General features: G+C 40.4%; 1 protein-coding gene across 1 annotated transcript in view; it reads right to left on the bottom strand.

Moving 5' to 3' along the window:
* The window catches only part of slc39a10 (solute carrier family 39 member 10), a 44,032-nt gene extending 32,196 nt beyond the window's left edge, over positions 1 to 11,836 (bottom strand). Inside the window, exon 1 of the mRNA XM_084724266.1 lies at positions 11,611 to 11,836. The gene's annotated coding sequence lies outside the window, so the exon portion shown is untranslated. The remainder of the gene's footprint in view (positions 1 to 11,610) is intronic.
* Between the last annotated feature and the right edge of the window lie 14,531 nt (positions 11,837 to 26,367).

Raw genomic sequence — 26,367 nt, 5'->3', positions numbered from 1 at the left:
TAAGATAAGCTTTGTTGTTTTTGAAGTGATGCTTTTTCCTCTGGACATGGAAACAGAGATTGGACACAGAGATTCATAGATTATGCCTCTAATTTAGACTATTAAAACAGAAAGCTCATTTCAATCAATTTTTGTTTTAATATTGAAATAGTGACACTTCTAGATTTACTGACACTGATATCAATGCGGAATTTCAATACTGATACTTACTGATAATCTTAATGATACTGCTTGCCATAATTTGGTGCAAAAAATGAAATTACAGGAAAGCATGTGAAAAGATTCAATAATTGGCTTTTTACTACTTTTTTTCAGAAATAAGTTAAAATGTTTCCTAATGTATCACATTTGGCTAAATTCTTGTCTAATTTAGTAAAATGAGCCCAAGCTTTTGATCATTTTGCCCTGTCAGCTGTTTATGTAGCATCACATAAATACATACAGTCACATCATTTGTCTAGGAGCTTATTGATAATTCAGTGCTAACCAGTCAGGAGCCGTCAGGAACTGCTACTGGTTCAATAACGGCTCTCAATACTCATCCCTACAAACAACTCAATTCCTTTTGATAATGAAAAGTCAGTGAAGAAAAAATATATACATTAAAGGGACAATTCACCCGAAACTAGTGGCTCATGCTTGTGACAGTGCAAGATGTAAACATTAACGAAGTAGGAAAAAAATAGTTGCTACATGAAGGAGGGGGGGGCGTGAGTGTGTGCATACTTTTACAAAAACACAAAAAAATTGAAGGACCTCACTAAGAACTATGACTAGCTGATCTGAATGTCTCCAGTTTCAACTTGCAGGCTTCAGCTACCACATGAGCATGAATGTTTTATGACAAAACAATCCATCAGTGACAAGTGTAAAACTACAACTATAACTATAACTATTGTATAAAACTTAGATAAATCTTATTTCTGTCATTTCTAAAACCTTTCATAGTATTCCATTCTTCAAAGATATTTCCCCGTTTCCAGGTTGTTGATGACAACAAGAGTCTTGTTATTTGCCTTGAGCAAAAAAAAAAAAAAAAAAAAAAAAAAACTGACTCTGGCCCTTAAGCTGCTTCATATGATCCTCACACGACCATACACATCCTTCTCTTCTCAGTACCAAGCCGGTGTCTGCAGGGAAACAGGAAGGAAACAGAATAATCTCTTCTGGTATTCAAGAAATGCCATCAAATAGCACACGTTTTTGAAATATAAAAAACACTTGCCTTTTGATTATCCTAATTAGAAGGCAGTTTTTGTTTTTTTGTTTTTTTAATTGTATATTTATATTTCTTACAAAATACAACACACAATGCAATCACAAACCCCACAGTAGACCTGCATTACGACCAATATAACTTGAATTACAGATTGAATGATTTCCAGCAATATTTACATTATGTACAGTAGTGTTTTGAATAATATTCTTGGAGAGAGACGTGTTGGTGTGTATCTGTTGCAGCAGGAAAGTTTTAAACAGAGACAAAACGAACATTTTACATTCACCTTGTATTTCACACCTCCCAAAGTACAAGGAATGTTCACTCCTGTTGTGAAAGATGGTATGTTCAAACTAAAATGGGCAATTATGTTGCTCTATAACGTACATAAACAAACAGTTGCCCTAGGCTGGCTGCTTTCCACATTTTAATGGATACAGCAAAGCCACGGAACTAGACAACCAAAAACTGTATTGAGTGAGGAGTGAGAACACACTTTGTTTGTGAGTCACAAGGCAGATACACACGCAAACATGTCAATGTCACATGTGTTGGGGGTATGAAAATACTGATACACTTAAATATTGCAATATTGTGTTCAGTGATACTGTATTGATTCTTAAAAACACTACTGTGATATTGTGTGCAAAGTGTTTGAAGATCATGTACAGCAACAACAAATCTGTGTTCTGAGTTTGTCACACCACAGACACATTTATTAACCACCCAGGCAAACTTGAATGATTATTTAAAAAAAAAATGGCTAAGTATACAAAATTAGGAAACGTTGGGGGGGTGTCTGCTCTGCTGTCCCACAGCTTGTTCACACCACACGCTGGTGTTACCTGCTGGTGCCCATATTAACAGGTTAGAGCGTCCACACAGCTTACTGGAGCAGCACGACTCATGCGTGTGTCAGGCACTGCTCTCACCACACTTCATCCACAGGTTCAGAGGCTCACCTATTTTTTCAGATGTTTTCAGCAACTATGTTCTCACACCTATAATGTGTTTTGAAGAAAAACTCCCTTTTCCCTTTAGACCGACTTTAAAGCCCCGCCCACTAGAAAGCAGTGTTACCTATCTTCACTGCTCTGATTGCAAAAATACTTTTTAAACTCAGACTTTCTGCATAATATGGTGATCTGTTCTGTGTGTTCTTTGTTTTGTAATATATTAGGCTAAATCAAAACCTCGGTATTGTGATATAGAATACATTGCCAGATTCTTACCAATGCACAGCTGTAGCTTAAATGGTTTCCTACAATAATTGCATTATGTCCAGCTAGGCTAGAAAACTGGTCTTTATTTTCGTTATGATATGAATTTTTCATTTACCACCATACCGGTGAATAGCCCAAACAACGTCCGTAACGTGTGCGGTGGGAAAGTGTTTCAGCAGGGACCCATTTCACTGCTGCACACCAACACAACAGGTGTGCTTGCTTCAGTGTGTGCACTACGGATGTTCCTGGTGACTAATTTCCCTGTCGATTTAGACTAGTCGAGTAGTCTAACACTAAGAAAACAGTCAGAAAACAGTTAAAATTTAGCAGAATTTATTAATTAGTAATGTTAAACACTGTCCAAAAAAATATTGTGTGTATTAAGAGCCATTTGAAGCCGTTAATCACAATCTACAATTGCCAAATCGTACTTGAAATGCAGCTGAAATGCGCGCTTTGCTGATAGAAACATGCGGTGTTGCCACGGCAATCAGTTCATACATGCTGGGCGAGAGGGGCCGCGGCACTGTCAGACGGCAGCCCCTTTCACCCAGCACGTATGAACCGACTAGTGGCGTGCAATCTTAGAGGTAACAGATGACTGGCATCGTGCATGAATGAAATATTGGTAAAAAAGTTTAACTACTAGTATTTCTGGTGCCGACTAGCGTGGATGGGGACGTTTAATTGTATAGTCGTCCCTGCCATGTGATGGTAACCATACTTTGAAGGGGTCATGCTTTTATCTGTCTGGACATGAAAAAAAAACATGATACAGTCCTTATGACAGTAAAATGGGCTTTTTAAAGCCAATCAACTGCAGTAATTCTTTTCTCATTAGAAGAAAATGTGGGTAAGAACACTGTTGCATGAAAAAAAAATACCGTGAAACCGATATGAGTTTAAAAAAAAAGCGTGATATGAAAATTGTGTCATACCCCCAGCCCTATGTCCAGCAGTGTTTTGAATAATACTCTGGAGAGAGGTGTCAGTGTGTATTTGTTGCAGCAGGAAGGTTTTTCTCGCAGTATGTTCACTCCAATAGTGAAAGATAGGATGTTCAAACAAAACAGGCAATTATGTTGCTCTATAAGGTACATAAATAAATGGTTGTCCAGGGCTGGTTACATCAGAAATAATTAGGTTTCCACACTGTAAAGCATACTGCAAAGCCAGGGAACTATAAAACCAAATGTTGCACTGAGTGAGGGGTGAGAACACAATTTGTTTTTGAGTGAGAGGACAGACACATACACAAATATGTCAGAGTGGAGGTTTTCTTAGTAAGGCCTGAGGTGTGCAAGAGAGGGCAGATGTCAGCTACCACATGAACCCAAGCTCACAGCAGATGGTCTGTGGGAATCTTAGAGGACCACAATCTGCTGGTGTATCATCAAATTCAGGAAAGTAAAAGACAGATGAGGCACCTGAGTTCAAGTGATATATCTCTGCTGACAATCACTGCAGACAACTAGATAAATAATAGATTGTCAACTGTTTTTTACCCATCAGTGTTTCCTAACCCTTCATTCACCAGTGGTGAGGTTGCACAGTGAGACGGTACTAACACTGGCAGACAGAATATGAAATCATTACCGCTTAGCTCAACTGTCTACAGGAAGCACTAGCAGGCATACACCTTATGCTTACAGAAATAATGCTTTTGTCATCAAATGGACAACCACCCACTACTGCTGCAAAACAAAAACAACAATCACAGTAGTCATTTGGACAGGTCACACTGGTAAATCCTCTCATCATGAGTAGCGATTCAGTGGAATTTGTCGTAAGATGTGCGGTAGGTCTACCGCAAATCTCCTGACTCGAGCACCTGGCATATTCACAGTATAGAAAGCCTTTTAACAGCCAGACTGATAATAGAGCTCATTATAGCACACTCAGCATAGGTGCTGGGTGAAGACACATATGTTTCAGTCTGAGCTGCTCCCAACACTCGTCATCAAACCAATATGAGGACAAATTAATGACAAAGACAAACCCATCCCAAGTCATACAAATTTCCAAACAATGCATTCAAAACAACGCATTGACTCATACAAAAATAATCTGTCTCAATCTTCATTCTTGAACCACCAGAAGTGTGTGGTGGCACCTGTATCCACAAAGACACCGCCCTCCGCCTGTTCCTTCTTATTTGCTCATTATTTTGCTGTGCTTAGTAGAGTTGTCATGATACCAAAATTTTGACTTGGATACCAATTCTCAGATTAGTATCACAATACTTAATACAAAAACAATACTTGAGACTGAGACAATATTAGTTTGATACTTGATACCTGACAGGTAAAAACAGAATGTTAAGTGCCAGTAGAAAGCGGAAGTTGAAAATATTCAACTAAAGCGAGTGCATCAAAGTGTATCACTTTGCAGAGCGTAGGGCGAGGGGACAGAACCACCTCTCATCCAAAGACAGCATCTGAGCTCCAGGGAGGTTTGGAGAAGAGAGCTGGGGGCAGAGCCGGAACTTCTTGATGACATCAAATTCAGCTCTGATCTGATGAACATTCGCTGCTCAGTCAGAGGCTAAACTGAACTCAATACACATACATTTGGTGCCGCGCAAGGCAGAAGTTTGCTTCTCTTTCAGTGCAATCACACCAACACTGACCAATAACAGGTACCTAACTTTGAAAAATTCTTACACCGGACTGTTGTTAATATGAAGTATCGGAAAAATACTGAAATTTCAGTATACCTAGTCCTTGGAACACTTGCTTTACCAACCCAAACATGTCAGTATTTGATATCCTGGGAATTAGGGTTGAATGATTTTGAAAAACTAACTGCAATTATTTTGACTGATAATACAATTGCCACATCTTGCAATATTAGAGGTAATGATCATTTTGTATCATTATTATTATTTTCATGCAAATACATTAAAATGATTGGAGCATGAATTGGCATCGACCAGTACCAATCAAAGACATTGATAAGTCTGTAGAATATGATGTGTAAGCCAGGACATCTCTGAGGTACAATAATATTTCATTTAAAATTCTATTTTGACATACATTTTGCCTTCAACAAATGTTGCGCCTATTGTAATATTCGATAAAAATTAATAATGAAACATGCATTGATCAGCCCTACTGGGAATGAGACCCCACAATGATTACGAGTACAGCAAATCTATTTTCGAAAACAAGCATGCATATCATACTGCAAATTTCCTCTGTGGTATGAAATTGGGTTCTTGTCAACCATGACACATGTAGATTAAAATACAACCAATGCAAAGAGGGCCACAACTTCCTTGAACTTCTTACAGAGTCAAACAACACCAAATACCACATCAAGTTCAGGTTTTGTAGGTTGAAGCTACTGAGTCATTTAGGCAACATTGGGGATGGAAGATGCTGTATATAGCCCCGATTTCCTCAACTGGAATCACAGAGCTGCAATGCAAAAGAACGAGAGATTGCTGTGGCAAGACGCAGGTGCGTGGCTGATGCTCTCTGGCCTGGAAGCATGTTCATCATAGTGTGAAAGAGTCTAAGACCACAACCGCTAGGCTAGACTTAACACAGACAAGTAAACAGAGCAATCAGCCGAAGCACTGTACAGACATCAAAGACATAACACCTTGGCAAAACACAGAGCGATACTTACCTCTAGTCACAAATAAGCCAGGAGTCCCTCCACACCAATACAGAATGTTCACGCCAGCACTAACATAAGTAACAGGTTGAATGTTTTGAGGTGTTTGAGTCCACTGACTTAACTAATTTGTGCAGGGAGGGAGGCACAGGGAGGGAATGTGTGTGTGTGTCTGCATGTTTGAGCAGCCAGGGAGCTATGTCTAGGATCAACCACCTGACCAGCTACTTATGGTGTATGTGTACTATTAGTAGGATTCTGCCCACTTCAGTATTTAGCCTTGATGTAAATCAGCAACTAGAAATGTGTAAATATATCCAAATGTCCCACCGAAGTGTTATACCTGGACTCCTTGTTTATTAAAACAGTGCAATGTCCTTCAAAAATATCCACACTAGGTTTGCAGGAACATTTTAAGCTTATCCAACTAATGTCAACACTGATCTGGACTGACACATTCCTTGAACTGCAGGCTTAGCCTAACATCCAGTACAGAGATATGTGCTTTGTTGAGGTTATGGCTTAAACATTGGTGGGAACAATACATTTGTAGGTTTCAGACACAGCTCAAACTAAATGTTGATGGTACTCATCTGCAAAGTCCCTCACAAACAAGGCTGAAGTGAGAATGGATTGGTTAACAAATGTTAGCAAGCATGACTCAAAATTGCCTGTCAGCATAAAAGACTATCATAAACAGCAGGAGTGTGGGAATGGTGTTGCATGTGCAGCAGATTGTGGACATTGTGAGCACTAAAACAAACAGACCAGGCCTATGTTTACAAAATTCTTATTAGATACCTGCCGCCAGCAGCAACAGTGACTTTCACAAAGGGTTTGTACTGTAAGGTATCATAGCAGAGTTACATAAAAGAGTAAAACAACCTCCCATGCTTACAAATGCTTGGTGTTTTTAGAGGGAGATGAAGTGGATCTCTAATCCAGAATTTATTTCAAAAGGTCCTTTACCTGTGAAAGCCCCTGAGGAAACTGGTATAGAACCAAGAGACAAATGTTTGCAAAGAACCAATTTAGCTCAACAAAAGATGCAGTTAATCAAAATGTTGAATGAAGCCCTCACACTCTCAGGCTTAAACAGTGTTAGACTCCTTTTCCATCACAGTTCTTCCTATTTTCATTAGAGTAACTAGGGACTGTATGAAACTTTGAAACAAGACTAGATTTCTAGTCCATGCCTACCATGGTGTTATTATGTGTCATTCTGAGTAGAGCTGGGTACTGAAATCTGGTGCCAACATGGCACCGGTTTCCATAAGAGCCTGAGTTGTCTATTGACATTGTTGCCATCTGGTGTGGACATTACAGACACATCACTAAATGTGCCTAGTTAACATTATAAAAACTCTCACTCTGTATGGCTGTGGCAGCAGGTAGCCTTCCACTAGTTAGTAGTAACAGTAAACAGTTAAAATGGCGTGTGTAACAGTCAAACGTGCATCTGTATTTCACTCATTATGATTCCAACAACTGTGTGGAAACGGGAGAAGCATTTGGCGACACACACAATGCGATTTTCTCTCTCGGGGTGGCAAAGTCATGTTTTGTAGGTCATGACTTTAGCATTGGAATTAAAAAGAAAAAACAACTACCCAACCCTAATTCTGAGCATGACACAGAAAAAAAACTATTGATTTGGGCTAGACTGCAATATTAGTGGACAAATTGCCCAATGCAATTTTTAATGAAATATTACATAACAAATCTTACACAGAAGCTGTAAATTCAGCCGCATAGAAAAAAATCACCCACAGCAATTTTAGGGGAATTTAGGGCTTGTTTAATCACATTAGAGGTTGAGGGGTCGTTCTTAGATTTTAGACTCGATTTTGGCATCAATGTGGCTCAATGTGATGCTCTTTAGTTAGAAATTGTTGCAAACTAAATTTAGTTGCTTCTCCTTAACTTGAGAATAATAATAATAATGATCATAATAATTATTCCGTTTACTGACAAAGAGGAGTACAGAAACCAAAAATATTAACATTTAAAAGTCTGGACCCAGAGTATTTTGGCTTTTTTTCTTAAAAAACTCCTAAAACCAATTAAGCAATTACCAAAATAGTTGGTTATTAAGTTAATAACTGATTATAAGCGAGAGAATAACTGTACACACAAAACATACAAATTCATTTTTATCTGTAAAATTCTTGACTGATTAATAATGATTAATCATGAACATCCCTCATACATTTATACTGTAGCTTTGTCCTCAGTGGACCTAAAGCCACAGAAAATTCAAGGAACCTTGGACTGCATGCTATTCAGTTTTAACAAAGAACTCCAAGACATGACCAGTGCAATCCTGTTTATTGTGTTTGCCTCCTTTGTATCTCCATGTAATCCATAAATAAGCAACAACACCATTTGTAAATATGTACACATACAAACCAGGGTTTTCTGTCCACATACAGTAAGCCTAGTTTAGATGTTTAGCAAGCAAAGCCGAGACCAAAACACAATTTCAGCACCAGAATTCAAGACAGTGATATGAAAGACAAAGCTGGTTGCACTGTAATACACAGAACAGATAAACTCATGAGATCCCATCTGTAAAGCTGCTGAGTCTCCAGCCTGTTTTCCAGCACTGCACTTCATCTCAATCATACCACTGTTCTTCTTAAGGTGTAAATATTATGAACTTTGGAGGTTGTTTACTGCATTACAAAAGCAACACTTATTCATGTAGCCCTGTAAGCATTTTAAAATGCACAATGACACAGTGGAACTCTCTACATAATATCCCTAAGCTATACTTTAAAGCTGCACGCTCAGTCATAAAGAGGTACTGGTATGCTACAGTTGTAAATAAGGTTTAGTAATGCAGCTTAACACTCAAAGGGGAACTCCACAGATATCATTTTGAACAACAACTCAGATTACATAAAACTGCTTCAGAGAATTGTGTGTTTACATTATTTTCTGCCCTCTTTAAAGGAGGATCATCCAAAACTGAAAATTCAATCAGTTTTGTGGACTAAAAATCTAAACTTGACCTTGCATGAGGGTGAGCAGATAATGACTGACTTTTCATTTTTAGTGAACTATCCTTTTATATACTTCTTGGTCAGATGTCTACAAATGAAACTGGCAATATTAACTTTGTAGCTTCATTACATGCCAACAAAAAAGACCTTCACAAAAAGAATGTTTTGTAAAGCTTCTTCACATGACAAGCTTGTCTGCACAATTTTGTTGGTGGTGATCAATGAAGCTTTTCATCCAAGTATAATTACTTGTTATTATTAGATATTGCTAGCTTGTTAACTGAGGGGAGCATTCCATTACCTTACCTTGGCCAGACCAAAATAAAGACACATAAAAGACTGTGCATGTTGAACCAGATTTGTCTACAGTCTTCCAAACGTAGAGTACTTTTTAAGCAAATTTCAAAACAGTTGGCAAAACTGAAAAGTAATTCCATACCCAGAGCTCTTATGAGTTGACATTTATTTGACTGATGTGTGACATAATGAATAATGCCCTGTGTGCCTGCCATCATTTATATACTATAAGGGAGTCACATTTTGTTGCACATTTGCATTTCATTTCTCCAATTTTGACAGCTGAAGTTGATGGAAATCATGAGCTGCAATGTGGACAAAACAAGACATTCGTGGATGTTGTACATCCAGGTGCTTCACATGGGTCAGATATTGGCCTTTCACAGCCAATATCAATATCTGCATGTATGCTGTCCGGTATGTGCCTCTATGAAATCTTTTTTTGTTGGTGTTTTTTTTTTTTTCATCAGAACATAATGCAGATTGTTTTATTTGTTTATTAAACACACATTTCATCTATTTGTGTTTTTATTTATAGTCACTTATAATTCTTAAAAATCAAAGTTAAAGTTTACTGTGTCAGTGCCCCGATACAATTTTGGCCAACAGTAATAAGTTTTGGTATTTTTAAACCCTAAAATATTTTGCCTCCACTACATATCTTTGTAATGCCACTTTTATGGGATTATTGAAAAAAAAGTGTGTTTATGTATGTATTTCATCTGATATATTTCAAAGTATCAGCTGATATATTGATATCGGAATTTTTGTACTTCATAAGGTCAATATTGGCATCTGCACCCAAAATCCAGTATCAGTCAGGCCCTACTTTGCAGATTTACAGTACAATATTATTACAAACTATAAATCAACTAATAACTTGATATCTTATTATAGATTTAGCAGCCCAGTGGTATATTAAATCATTAAAATTAGTCACAGCTTGACAATATTGAAACACTAATGTGATTTATGGAGCATTAATTATAATACAGTAATATCATGTAATGGGCCATTCTATGATAATTAATGCCCTTACTTTTGTACTCAAGTATGTTAAGGCTGCAACTAAGGAATGTTTTCAGTCAGTTAATTTTTTGATTAACAGGGTGTTTTAAAACTCAGGTTTTGGGAAACACTGACATTTTTCACCATTTTCTAAGATTAAATCCTCACGTCTTATTTTACTCACAGCTCAAAGATATTCAGTTTACCACCATAGGAGTAAAAAAAAAATTCACATTTAACAAGATGCATTTAGAGAGGTTTGACTTCTATTCTTTAAATACATTACTCAAATCAATTAAATGATTTTCAAAATAGTTGGTCATCAATAATTGATTATCATTGCAGTTCTAAAGTACTTTTACCCAACATTTTGAATGCAGGAATTGAAACGGGCTACAGTATAACTACAAGTAAGTAAGATGTAAGATCTGACTATTCTTTTCACCACTGCTCAATACTCATATCAACACACTAGTGTTACTTTGCACCTCACACCAAAGACTTCTTTATTCAAAATCAAAATTAAGCTCTTCAACACCAAATCTCATCACGCGGGACTATGACACTTAAATGTCAAATTTGCATATGACCAAGAGCGGACACTACACGCTGTGTCCGCCCAAGAAGGCGGATGAGAATGACATTTCATTTCAAGCCAAGCTCAGTCACAGAAGTTATTGTTGCTGTCAGACTACTGAAGGCACGCAGGTAGAGGGACAGAGCAGGGATACCGCCGATCCGTTCACCAACAGCAGTCTGGTGGTCAAAGCAGGGGGTTTCGATGCCGCACGTGGTGCGCATAATGCAACACTGCTCGTGCTTCCCCGTCATTGAAACGTGCCTACAATACAGCACCGTTTAAACGAATACAGTGATTAGATAACCAGCATACAACTAGCAGCTAATGTCCATAGTCAACCTCATAACACCACTCAAGATACCAGTTCAGAGCCAACCAGTCTGTTTGCGTTGTTAGACTCGCCCCTTTCGGACAGGCTAATGCTAACGCTAGCCTGGAAACGAAGGCAACAATTCAACCAGCTAACGTTAGCTAGCAGACGACTCACAGGAAATTAGCTTACAGCCTACAAAGAGCAGCGGTAACATATGCTGTCTGAAACTCTGTTACAAATGTTCACAACAGTGGTTAGTAACGTCTACACGTTGTAGCAAACGCTGCCCGGGTCCATGTTGTGGGAGTGAATGATAACAAATGGCTTTTTTATATAGTTACCTCACTCGAGTGCCGTGTGCATCTCCTCTCCGCTCGGTACCAAAAAATCCCCGTCTGCTTTACGTCAACGCACGAAAGGGTCAGTCATTCACCAACGCCTCTTGCGAGCTTTCCGTAGAGTCCCAGTTGGAGCGGGCCAACAGTCTGAGCTATCTACGCAGTGCATTGAAGAAAGCACACAGAGAGCACTGACGCTTCTTTCCGCCACATTGTGTCTGGGTTGTCATATGACTGGCCGCGGAAATGTTCACACACCAGTGAGTTGCCCTGCCACAACCGACTGTTAACACTGCCGTCATCAAATGAATACACCCTGTCGTTATAAATCATATCCTCACTGTGTTTTTCCATTACAGCTCATTATTTAGTCCAGTTAGATGAGGTTGCTCTGACACAAAACTTTGTCTTATTGTTTGACTGATTTGTCTAAAAGTGTTTCACAAATTTCTACAAGTACAGAAGCCTTGTTTTAATTTAATCTTTTTTTCATTGTAGTTTAGCCTAATATTATTTTTTTACACATAGATATTAGATATAAACATCACACCCAACATTCAAACATGCCAGAGATTGAAGATTTTTTTTTTCTCAGCCTGGGACCTCTTACATGAAAGAAAATATATCAGGAACCAGAGATAGGAACTTAGTACATATAGTTTGTTACTGTCCATAAGTAGATTTTTCAGGTTTGTACTTTTACTTGAGCATTTATTGTTCTTTTTACTTTTACTCCCTACACTTTAACATAAATATCTGTACTTTCTGTTCCTTACATTTTCAATTTTAATGCATTTGAGGGGAATTACTGATTTTTAATTATATTGTATTTTATATTCCCAACATCAACATCGATTTCAAACTAAATGGTTGGAAAAATAACACATAGAAAAGACGATTCCTTGGTGTATCCATCAGTACATATCACAGACAAGAAACGTAACAACGAAGGCAAAATAAAAGATGTAACAAGTAGAAAAATGTAACAAGACATATGAACATGACAAAAGCAATATTAAAGACAAAACAAAAATGTAATGCCGCAAAAGATGTAACAAGGCGAACATGATGTAAAAGATGTTAAAAGATAAAAAGAGACCAAGAAGCTTTTTTGTGCGTCTGGGGGTGATACATATGTGTCCCGATTTTCGTGCATGTCGGTGAAATGTGCCACAGGGGCTGCACTTTAAAGGACGTAGCCAAGCCATTTAGCCACACCCATCAACGATACTCATGTCATATGTTCAGGGCTGGACTGCTAACGTACATGTCAAGTTTCAGGCAGATGTGACATAGTATAGTGAAGTTAATGGCAATTTCTCGTTTTTGGCAAAACATCGACTTCGCTGCTCCGTCACAAAAATGCCATTTGACGATATGTCACAATTTTCATACTATAGCATTGCCAAAGTCTTACGACCTTCCTGACCAAATTTGAGTCAGATATGGTCAATGTGCTCAGAGCAGCACCTCAAACTGTAAAACATGTAATTTCCTGTTGCCACCAGGGGGCACTATGACAACTATAGAATATTTTTATATACGTGTGTTCAGGGCGGGACTATTATCAAACATTTCAAGTTTGGTGCAGATCTGACTATTTATGCTGAAGTTATAGCAATTTCATGTTTCATGGCGAAACATCAAAATTTGCCGCACCGTCACGGCAACACCGTTTGATGAGACATCATGATTTTCAAAACATAGCATAACCAACATCTTAAGGCCTTCCTGACCAAATTTGAGTTGGATATGGTCAACGTGGTCAGAGCAGCACCTCTAAGTCTAAAACATGGTATTTCCTGTCGCCAGCAGGGGGTGCTATGATAATTACAAAATTTCTGCATGTAGATGTGTTCAGACCGGGACTTTTATGACACCTGTGAAGTTTGGTGGGGATTGGACCATGTACACCCAAGTTATAGCAATTTCGTCTTTCATGGCGAGACATCAAAACTCGACACCATGGCCACACCGTTTAACGCTAACAAAACCTTTTAATAAGTTTTGATCACACGCTTGTCTAGATGGTATACACCAGTTTTCACGTCAATTGGAACATTTCTGTAGGAGGAGTTCATTAAAAGAGGACACATGGAAAACGCCAAAAATGGCTGCCAAATTCAAAATGGCGGACTTCCTGTTGGGTTTGGCCAGTGGGTCCAAGAGGCTTTATTGTGCGTCTGGGTGTGATACATGTGTGTACCGATTTTCATGCATTTTGGCAAAACTTGCTGTGGGGGGTGTTGCACTTTAAAGGGCGTGGCCAGGCCATATGGCCACGGCCATTAGCCAAACTCATGCCATATGTTCAGGTTTGGACCTTTAAAAAACATGTGAAGTTTCAGTCAGATTGAACCAAGGACACTAAAGTTAATTGCACTTCCTATGTTTTGGCAAAACATTGACGTTCGCCGTGCTGCCACTGCAACGGTGTTTGACGATATGCCGTGATCTTCACAATACATCATAGCCAAGGCTTTATGGTAATCCTTACAAGATTTGAGTTGGATATGGTCAATGTGCTGGGAGCAGTACCTCAAAGTGTAAAACATGTCATTTCCTGTCACCACCAGGGGGCGCTATGACAATCACGGAATATTGTCACAGAAATATGTTTAGGGCGGGACTATTATCAACCATATGAAGTTTGGTGCAGATCGGACCATTTGTGGTAAAGTTATAGCAATTTTGTGTTTCATGACGAGACATCAAACTTCGCCACCACCTGACGGCCACGCCCTTCAACGAGGGCGTAATCTTTTAATAACTTTTGATCACAATGTTGTCTAGATGGTACACAGTGATTTTGAACCTGTTCTGATTAATCCTGTAGGAGGAGTCCGTTAAAATACGACACGTGGAAAATGCCAAAAATGGCCACAAAATTCAAAATGGCGGACTTCCTGTTGGGTTTGGCCAGTGGGTCCAAGAGGCTTTTTTGTGCGTCTCAGTTTGATACATATGTGTCCCGATTTTCGTGCATGTCGGTGAAACGTCCCGCAGGGGCTGATGTTTGGCCACGCCCATCAACGAAACTCATATCACATGTTCAGACCTGGACTTTTAACGCATGTGACGTTTCAGGCAGATTCGACTAAGTATAGTGAAGTTAATGCTAATTTTTCATTTTTGGCAAAACATCAACTTCGCTGCTCCGTCACGGAAATGCAGTGTGACGTCACGGCACGACTTTCATAATACACCATTATCAACATGTTAAAGATGTTTTGACCAGATTTAAGTTGGATATGGTCAACGTGCTTGGAGCAGGACCTGAAAGAGTAAAACATGTCATTTCCTGTCGCCACCAGGGGGCACTATGACAATCACAGAATATTGTGACATAGATGTGTTCAGGGCAGGACTATTATCCATCATATGAAGTTTGAGGTAGATCGGACCATTTATGCTAAAGTTATAGCAATTTCGTGTTTTTTGACTTGTGTTTTGCAAGATATCAAAATTCACCCTTCCGCAGCGGCCACGCCCTTCAACGATACGAAGATCTTTTAATAACTTTTGATCACAGTGTTGTCGAGCTCACACAAACCAATTTTGAAGTCAATCGGAGTAATCTTGTAGGAGGAGTTCGTTAAAATATGAAACGTGCGAAACGGCCAAAAATGGCCACCAAATTCAAAAATGCCGACTTCCTGTTGGGTTTAGCCTATGGGTCCAAGAGACTTTTTTGTGCGTCTGGGTATGTTCTACGTGTGTACCGATTTTCGTGCATGTTGGTAAAATAAGCCATGGGGGCTGCTGTTTAAGGGGCGTGGCTTAGCCATTTTGGACCTCCCACCGCCGACAACCCTAAATTACGAAATTTTTCACTGGGACTGATGCGACCACCAAATTTGGTGAGTTTTTGAATATGATAAAGCCCCCAAATAAGCGATTAAGTTTTGAAATAATAATACCCAGATAGCACGCATACGTCTCGCCAATGTCTGCCTCAGATCGTGCATCAGCATTCTCCTGACATCTGTAAATGTATCGGAGAAGCATCGGCCCATAGCAGGGACATGGTTTGCCAGAGGGCGGGATTATGCGCGCCATTTCAAAGTCGGCGATAGGTCGGCTGTGGATCAATACATTGCACGTTATCCAATTGGTGCCACTGTCAACGGAACTGAGAGCAGGCTTTGGAGACACCAAACAGGCTAGCTAGCTAGCTTAGCAAATGTTAGCTGCTTAGACCTGACCAGCAAATGTATTAGCTATTTAGCGCTAACTTAATTTAGCCATTGCTAGGTAGCCATAAGTCTTCCCAGCACTCCATCTAGACAACAAATCAGTGTTGAATTTGGGAAAGGGTCAGGTAACGTTAGTTAGTGTTAGCTGTTAGCTAGTAGCTGGTGGGCTTCTGTGTTTTTACAGCTGCGGAGTTAACTTTAGCGGTTAACTGGCAGCTAATGAAGGGAGGCTCAGCTCTGCTCCATTTGTAAATATGACTTGGTGTAACATTTTCTCATAGTTCGGTACTGGTGTTTCTGTCATGTCCCTCCAGTCCCCCTCCCCCCGCCTCTCCTGTAGAGCTGGCTGGAGTTCAGCAGCTATCCGGCCTTGTTGTGGTGCTTTTTAACACGTTTAATAGCTAAAGAGCATAGGGCTAATACTATTAGCTACAGGTCTCTTATCAACTGCGGTGGCTTTGTAAGGCCAGACAGTGGCCAGGAAAGAAGGCACAGGTACGTTTTCCTTCCTTGGTGTGTCTATTTGTACGTGTTTATTTGTGAAGTATGGGTATAGGATTGTATAGTAAAAGGTAATTGAACAACCTGGGCTCATGTGTTTTGTCTTTTTCTCCCCTTTGCAGGCTCATAAGTCTGCCAGCAGTCCAGACCGTGCTGTCCCTGTGCGTTTCCCGACCAGCCACCTGTATATTTTTATATATTCTGTCTTGTTTATCTTTTCTGTGCTGGAGTTGTTTTGACTATGCAGTCCGAAATAAATGTATGATCATTAACTTGAATCGTTCGTATCTCTTTATTTTATTCACACACTAAATTAGGAAGCTATTTTGATGTTCAAGCATATTGTTTTTTATTGTCATATTACCATATTCCTATCACATATAAGATGAGATATAATGATAGATATTATGAGATATGAGATATTTGCTGATAGAATGATTCGACCTGAATAAATAAAGGTCATAGAAGCTGTAGAGAGGCTACGCTGTGCAGCTTTGATACATCGGCCAAACGTTGTCTGGAGAGCATTTTCAACCAAATGCCGACGTCTCGGCAACGTCTTCCCAATGAGCAAACGCTCTCCATACGATGTCGCAGCAATGCAACTTTATTCATCGTGCCAATGTTGGCAAGACGTAGGCATGCTGTCTGGGTAATCTTTACAGTTTCAATAGGGTCCTCGCACCCTCGGGTGCTCGGGCCCTAATAATAATAATAAGAAGAATAATTCCTTCAGTTTCAATAGGGTCCTCACACCGTTCGGTGCTCGGGCCCTAATGAAATAAGTATGAAGAATTCTTTAAACTGGGGGGACATGTCGGACCTATCTGGGACCTCTGGGATTACACCACTGCTGGCTTCGCCGCCATACCCGAAAGTCTGATCTGTGGGTTTATTTGCTTTAATGAATTATAAAGTCATTATGATCATTCTGTGTAGATATGTCTTTGAGTGGAACGTCGAGCAATCGGGATTAAAACCCCACAAACACGAGGACAACATGCAGACTCTACTCGCAGTACTTGTTGCCCATGATGGTTGGGGTGGTTAGGATTTGGCATGAGGAGTGAAATTGAGGTAGTATTAACCCAACCCAATCTCAGTCCTCATGTACCTAACAAACACAACCAATCATTATTATTGCAGAATGCGTCAAGTTATTTTGCTGTTGATATATGGGTGGGAGGAAACCGTAGCGTCACGGAGAAAACCCACACGCACATGAGCTCTATACACAGAAGGGTCTTGTCTGAAGCAGGAACCTGTCTGTGAGGAGTCATTGCTGACCACTGAGCCTACATGGCGTCCTTAAAGCTTTTTTTACTTTTGATCGACAGGATGGTGAAGGCATAACCTGACCTGAGCAAGTCATGACTTTGCCATGCTCGGTGGGGGGGAAATAGGTGTCCTGACAGTGCTATTTGAGGAGTGAGATTACGAAATCTCACTCCTCAAATAGCACAGTGCTGTCCTAACCAACCCAACCAACAGTGGCTAGGAGATAACCACTGAGATTCAGTGAAGTGCAGGTCATGCCTTCATCATGATGAGGAAAAAATGGTGTCACGAAAAATGCAGACAAAGGGATAGAGAAAGTAGGTCAAGCTGGTCTAGACTGGATGTTTTTGAGCCTCTGCTGGATTTGATTGTATTTCAGGTAGATGGGAGGCTGACGTGTGATAGCTTTGCAGTGGACTGCTGGGGTTTAGGGACGGTGGGTGGGGATGGGCAGGCATGCAGCTGTTTACCTGTCCTGCTCACACTAAACTCTTGTCTGGTTGCATTCTTTACAGTGGAGTTGACATTACCTCTTTTGGAGATAGGCGGGAGTCGAGTAAGTGATGGCTCTGCAGTGACCTGCTGGGGTTTGAAAATGGTGCTTACAGTGGGGAGGCAGGTCTGTCCCACCATCCTGGTCTGTCTATTGTTGAGCTTCAGTTTATTGCAACCCTGCAGCTGTTCACTATTTCCATTCACACTGGAAGTGGCATTCAATTCCCCTCTTGTTGCTTTATTTGCAGTGAAGCTCTCTTTAACTTTTTTGGAAGTTGGTGGGAATTTTTGGCGTTCCTGCTGGAACATTCTCTCTTTCCCCCAATATTCATTGGAAGAAGGCTCATCTTCCTCTCCTTTTAGCTGCTCTTGGTTTGCACATTTTTCAGCTGCCTGACATCTGCCCTCCTGGGCAGTTATTCTGTCTAACTCAAAGAGCATTTGTCTCTCTCTCTTCTTCTGCAGTTTCTGTATTGATTTCAGCAGTTTGTTTTCTTTAATTTGCACACTATTCTCAATTTCTATTCGTCTACGCTCCATTTTTGTCTTGAATTTCCTAACACGCACTGTTGTTTCTGATGGAAGCACACCCATGACTGATTTTTGTAACTCCTCTGAAGTGACCGTTCAGTGCTCGGTCCCTAAAAATTTCTTCAGTTTCAATAGGGTCCTCACACCATTCGGTGCTCGGGCCCTAATGAAATAAGCATGAAGAATTCTTTAAACTGGGGGGACATGTCGGACCTATCTGGGAGCTCTGGGATTGCACCACTGCTTGCTTCGCCGCCATACCCGAAAGTCTGATCTGTTGGTTTATTTACTTTAATGAATTATAAAGTCATTATGATCATTCTGTGTAGATATGTCTTTGGGTGGAACGTCAAGCAATCGGGATTAAAACCCCACACACACGAGGACAACATGCAGACTCTACTCGCAGTACTTGTTACCCATGATGGTTGGGGTGGTTAGGATTTGGCATGAGGAGTGACATTGAGGTAGTATTAACCCAACCCAATCTCAGTCCTCATGTACCTAACAAACACAACCAATCATTATTAATGCAGAATGCGTCAAGTTATTTTGCTGTTGATATATGGGTGGGAGGAAACCGTAGCGTCACGGAGAAAACCCACACGCACATGAGCTCTACACACAGAAGGGTCTTGTCTGAAGCAGGAACCCGTCTGTGAGGCGTCATTGCTGACCACTGAGCCTACATGGCGTCCTTAAAGCTTTTTTTACTTTTGATCGACAGGATGGTGAAGGCATAACCTGACCTGAGCAAGTCATGACTTTGCCATGCTCGGTGGGGGGGAAATAGGTGTCCTGACAGTGCTATTTGAGGAGTGAGATTACGAAATCTCACTCCTCAAATAGCACAGTGCTGTCCTAACCAACCCAACCAACAGTGGCTAGGAGATAACCACTGAGATTCAGTGAAGTGCAGGTCATGCCTTCATCATGATGAGGAAAAAATGGTGTCACGAAAAATGCAGACAAAGGGATAGAGAAAGTAGGTCAAGCTGGTCTAGACCGGATGTTTTTGAGCCTCTGCTGGATTGGATTGGATTTCAGGTAGGTGGGAGGCGGACGTGTGATAGCTTTGCAGTGGACTGCTGGGTTTAGGGACGGTGGGTGGGGATGGGCAGGTATGCAGCTATTTACCTGTGCCGCTCACACTAATCTCTTGTCTGGTTGCATTCTTTACAGTGGAGTTGACATTACCTCTTTTGGAGATAGGTGGGAGTTGAGTAAGTGATGGCTCTGCAGTGACCTGCTGGGGTTTGAAAATGGTGGTTACAGTGGGGAGGCAGGTCTGTCGCACCATCCTGGTCTGTCTATTGTTGAGCTTCAGTTTATTGCAACCCTGCAGCTGTTCACTATTTCCATTCACACTGGAAGTGGCATTCAATTCCCCTCTTGTTGCTTTATTTGCAGTGAAGCTCTCTTTAACTTTTTTGGAAGTTGGTGGGAATTTTTGGCGTTCCTGCTGGAACATTCTCTCTTTCCCCCAATATTCATTGGAAGAAGGCTCATCTTCCTCTCCTTTTAGCTGCTCTTGGTTTGCACATTTTTCAGCTGCCTGACATCTGCCCTCCTGTGCAGTTATTCTGTCTAACGCAAAGAGCATTTGTCTGCCTCTCTTCTCCTGCAGTTTCTGTATTGATTTCAGCAGTTTGTTTTCTTTAATTTGCACACTATTCTCAATTTCTATTCGTCTATGCTCCATTTTTGTCTTGAATTTCCTAACACGCGCTGTTGTTTCTGATGGAAGCACACCCATGATTGATTTTTGTAACTCCTCTGAAGTGACTTTCGGCATAGGCTTTAACTCAGTTGGTTGGACTTTTTGGGATTCTTGTTGAAAATACTGCTGCAACTTGTTCTCTGTCTCCCGATTCTCTTTGGCAAACCTACGTGCTTCATCAATTTCCTCCATTTTTAGCCGGTCTTTGTGTGCACGCTTTTCAGCTGCCATGGAGAGATTGAACTCCTCAATTTTGATTCTGGTGTCTTTGGCCTGTTGGACCTCCTGGTTGTGTGTTTCCGTGAGGTCCTTGTCACTGTGTTTAAGAGTGTGATGCCAGAACACCATTTCCTGATGCTCTTCCTCTGCCTTCTGTTGTTTGGCTTGGGCCAGCAACTTATTGTACTCACAGATCTCCTGAAGATTTGCAGCCCTCTGCCTTCGTTTGGGATCTTGGAGATTCATGAATTCTTTTGATTGATCAGTCTTTGTTTGAGACATCTTTTCATAATTTTCTTTTTCTTTAATTTGCACACTATTCTCAATTTCTATTCGTCTACGCTCCATTTTTGTCTTGAATTCCCTAACACGTGCCGGTATATCTGATGGAAGTATACCCATGACTGACTTTTGTAACTCCTCTGAAGTGACTTTCAGCATAGGCTTTAACTCAGTTTGTTCCTGCTGGATGCACATTTCTGGTTGTTGTTTTTCTGTATTATTTAGAGTGCATCTTGATGTTAACAAAAGATTTCTCCTAGTGCTCTGCTGAGGTTTAGGGGCGGTTGGTGGGGATGGACAGGCATGCAGCTGTTGACTGTTTCTGTTCACACTAGAAGTAGCATTTAACCTTCTTGTTGCATTATTTGCAGTAAAGGTGTCTTTAACTTGTGGGGAAGTTGGTTGGACTTTTTGGGATTCTTGTTGAACATACTGCTGCAACTTGTTCTCTGTCTCCCAATTCTCTTTGGCAAACCTACGTGCTTCATCAATTTCCTCTATTTTTAGCCGGTGTTTGTGTGCACGCTTTTCAGCTGCCATGGAGAGATTGAACTCCTCAATTTTGATTCTGGTGTCTTTGGCCTGTTGGACCTCCTGGTTGTGTTTTTCTGTGAGGTCCTTGTCACTGTGTTTAAGAGTGTGATGCCAGGACACCATTTCCTGACGCTCTTCCTCTGCCTTCTGTTGTTTGGCTTGGGCCAGCAACTTATTGTACTCACAGATCTCCTGAACATTTGCAGCCCTCTCCCCTCGTTTGGGATCTTGGAGATTCATGAATTCGTTTGATTGATCAGTCTTTGTTTGAGACATCTTTTCATAATTTTCTTTTTCTTTAACTTGCACACTATTCTCAATTTCTATTCGTCTACGCTCTATTTTTGTGTTGAGTGCCCTAATTCGCGCCGGTATATCTGATGGAAGTATACCCATGACTGACTTTTGTAACTCCTCTGAAGTGACTTTCGGCATAGGCTTTAACTCAGTTGGTTGGACTTTTTGGGATTCTTGTTGAACATACTGCTGCAACTTGTAATCTGTCTCCCGATTCTCTTTGTCAAACCTACGTGCTTCATCAATTTCCTCCATTTTTAGCCGGTCTTTGTGTGCACGCTTTTCAGCTGCCATGGAGAGATTGAACTCCTCAATTTTGATTCTGGTGTCTTTGGCCTGTTGGACCTCCTGGTTGTGTTTTTCTGTGAGGTCCTTGTCACTGTGTTTAAGAGTGTGATGCCAGGACACCATTTCCTGACGCTCTTCCTCTGCCTTCTGTTGTTTGGCTTGGGCCAGCAACTTATTGTACTCACAGATTTCCCGAACATTTGCAGCCCTCTCCCCTCGTTTGGGATCTTGGAGATTCATGAATTCGTTTGATTGATCAGTCTTTGTTTGAGACATCTTTTCATAATTTTCTTTTTCTTTAACTTGCACACTATTCTCAATTTCTATTCGTCTACGCTCTATTTTTGTGTTGAGTGCCCTAATTCGCGCCGGTATATCTGATGGAAGTATACCCATGACTGACTTTTGTAACTCCTCTGAAGTGACTTTCGGCATAGGCTTTAACTCAATTGGTTGGACTTTTTGGGATTCTTGTTGAACATACTGCTGCAACTTGTAATCTGTCTCCCGATTCTCTTTGTCAAACCTACGTGCTTCATCAATTTCCTCCATTTTTAGCCGGTCTTTGTGTGCACGCTTTTCAGCTGCCATGGAGAGATTGAACTCCTCAATTTTGATTCTGGTGTCTTTGGCCTGTTGGACCTCCTGGTTGTGTTTTTCTGTGAGGTCCTTGTCACTGTGTTTAAGAGTGTGATGCCAGGACACCATTTCCTGACGCTCTTCCTCTGCCTTCTGTTGTTTGGCTTGGGCCAGCAACTTATTGTACTCACAGATCTCCCGAACATTTGCAGCCCTCTCCCCTCGTTTGGGATCTTGGAGATTCATGAATTTGTTTGATTGATCAGTCTTTGTTTGAGACATCTTTTCATAATTTTCTTTTTCTTTAATTTGCACACTATTCTCAATTTCTATTCGTCTACGCTCTATTTTTGTGTTGAGTGCCCTAATTCGCGCCGGTATATCTGATGGAAGTATACCCATGACTGACTTTTGTAACTCCTCTGAAGTGACTTTCGGCATAGGCTTTAACTCAGTTGGTTGGACTTTTTGGGATTCTTGTTGAACATACTGCTGCAACTTGTAATCTGTCTCCCGATTCTCTTTGTCAAACCTACGTGCTTCATCAATTTCCTCCATTTTTAGCCGGTCTTTGTGTGCACGCTTTTCAGCTGCCATGGAGAGATTGTACTCCTCAATTTTGATTCTGGTGTCTTTGGCCTGTTGGACCTCCTGGTTGTGTTTTTCTGTGAGGTCCTTGTCACTGTGTTTAAGAGTGTGATGCCAGAACACCATTTCCTGACGCTCTTCCTCTGCCTTCTGTTGTTTGGCTTGGGCCAGCAACTTATTGTACTCACAGATCTCCCGAACATTTGCAACCCTCTCCCCTCGTTTGGGATCTTGGAGATTCATGAATTCGTTTGATTGATCAGTCTTTGTTTGAGACATCTTTTCATAATTTTCTTTTTCTTTAATTTGCACACTATTCTCAATTTCTATTCGTCTACGCTCTATTTTTGTCTTGAATTCCCTAACACGCGCCGGTATATCTGATGGAAGTATACCCATGACTGACTTTTGTAACTCTTCTGAAGTGACTTTCGGCATAGGCTTTAACTCAGTTTCTTCCTGCTGGATGCACATTTCTGGTTGTTGTTTTTCTGTATCACTCATTGTGTATCTTTGTGTTTTCTTACCTGCTATGTTAACTTGTCAACTATGTTTTGATTAAGCTGTTGTGACTTGTATGCACTTAGTACTCAGTATGAAAGTGTTTGATGACATCATCAAAGTAGAACATTTCAAATGCATTTTTTTTTCAAACTTCTTTAAACTTTATCAACAAAACTTTATTAATATATACATTTACGGGTTGGATGGACATACAGCATTCAAGGGGCATCTAACTTCTAACTTTGTTGTGAGCATGTGCAGACAGAATTAAGTAGGATTTAATGACACAGTAAAATCAATTAAATAAGCCAGATCAGAATAATTTTTTTATTTAAATTGTTTTGTTAATAAAGTTTAAAATGACCTTAAAAGAAAAGGCTGTGGAATGTGATGATGTCATCATCACATTCCGCAGCCTTTGAACTTTTCAAAACCTATTTTTTTTAAACTTATTTCAAACTTTATCAACAAAACTTTATCAACAAAACTTATTCAATCGGGCAAGGAACCATATATGGTAACTTCCGCAGGCTTTAAAAATGGCGCTCCCTCGTCTCTCAAAGAACGGGCAGAATCATGTAACTTCATCCAGCCAATCAACGAAGGTCAGGCTACATCACAACACAGTTGCTATGGCCTCTGACCAATCACGAGTGAGCCGGTGCATCTCCATCTCCATCTCCACGTGAAAAAACGAGACCCCATATTTGATCATACGCCCTGCTCACGTAAAACTAGGGAAAGTGCTGGCAAGTCTATTTATAGACATACGCCCAATAACGTATAGCAAGCCATGCTAATGTATTTTTTCACCAATAATGAATTATAATTTAAGAAAACAGTACTCAATAGTGCATTGGACGTTTCCACAGAATTCTATAAGCTTATACAATATTCCAGTGAAAAATGTAACCCTTTTATAAAGATTTTAAAGCCAATAATAGTTAAATATCCATGATTTAGGTCCAGTTCATGAAGTTCTGACAGTTTTTATCACAGTTTTATGGCATGTTTTGGTGTTCGTTTGTTTTTTACTGTAAGCCTTACACCGCAAACACCAAACTATATATATATAAGTTATATTAGGGATGCAACGGATCGCAGTTCATCCGTGTCCCGTACGGATCGCCCTCTACGGTTCGGCATGCGTGTGATCCGCGGACCACAAGTGAGCATCATAGTTTTACTGTCACTGTTACTTTTGTATAAGTTATAATACTCGAAATCTCAATGCAGAGTTGCAGTGAACAGAGGACAGACGCTGCTGTGCAGTGCATCTCTGTGAAGAGCGACTGATTTAAAATCCATCACATCGCCTTGAGTGAAATCAGACCATAACTTTTTTCACTGATGTAACTCTGCTATCCCCAAAGAAACAGATCATAAAACTGTGATGTTCATTGAAACTTTGGTGATATCAGCTGTCTTAACTTCTACACAGCTCCTCTCTGCTCACCGGTGCAGCTCTGTCTCACCCCGTCTGTCACACAGTGTGTCTGCTGATTGATTGATTGATCATGACCTCTAACCAATCAGATGTGCTGCTGTAGGCGGGACATTGAGCCAGACTACAGAGCGTAGTTGTGTATTATACTGTACAGTGTATGATGATCTAATATATGTGTAGTATATACATAGTACAGCACTGTATAAGTTTTGAAGTTTTTAATATATTACCATTATCATTATTATTACATTACATAATTATGGTGATAATTACAGACAGACAAAGATCAAAGACAAGTGCATTTTTAAAATAATTTAAGCCTAATCCCACCACTTTTTTTGCTGATCCGAACCGTGAGTTTTTTGATCCGTTGCACCCCTAATATATATATATATATATATATATATATATATATATATATATATATATATATATACACACATACATATATATATATATACATACACACACACACACACACACACACACACACACACAGAGGTTTTTTTTCTTTTTATTATTATAATATATTATTATTATTGTTATTATTATTATATGAATAATATTATATAATATTATTTGTATTTAATACATATTTTCATAGTATATTAATTTGGCATATTTGGCACATTATTTTGCAGCAACTGTCCACTCAGTACTTCTATGGGAAGAGGAGGCCTTCTGTGCCTCAGACTGTTGTTGTGCCAGCCCACCCAGCTATCAGTGAGGATGAGGACTCTGACAGCGGAGACAATGACATTGAAGATCCTGACTTCATCCCACCCAACCACGACCTGGACACCCCAGACCTGAGTGACAAGGGTCCCTCTGGTAAGAGGAGGTGTGTGCGGCCTACAGTGGAGGTGCTTGAGGATGAGGACGATGATCAGGACGATGAAGACGACATTTATGACCACAACAACAACAGGTATGAAGACGATGACCAGCCAGCACCACAGGCCAAGAGGCCCACCCAGGAGAAAAAGTCCACAGCCAGACTAACCACCTGGAAGATGGTTGACCTAAATAACCCAGCCCTGCCTGAGTACCAGCACTCTCCTCCTGACTTTGTTGGGACTCCATTTGAGTACTTCGGCAGGTACTTCAGCCCCCAAGTCATCAAGCACATAACATACCAGACCAACTTATATGCAACCCAGAAAGACGTTAACACCACTTTCACCACCACTGAAGACGAGATGCTGAATTTTGTAGCTATCCTGATCTACATGGGAATTGCTGAGCTGCCCTCAATTGATGACTACTGGGCAATGGACACCAGGGTCCCTCAAGTTGCAAAC

This window comes from Lutjanus erythropterus, chromosome 8, assembly GCF_056507025.1.
Source record: "Lutjanus erythropterus isolate fLutEry1 chromosome 8, fLutEry1.hap2, whole genome shotgun sequence".
NCBI lineage: Eukaryota > Metazoa > Chordata > Actinopteri > Lutjaniformes > Lutjanidae > Lutjanus > Lutjanus erythropterus.
The sequence above is the reverse complement of the archived record's forward strand: the minus strand, read 5'-3'. Positions and strand labels throughout refer to the sequence as shown.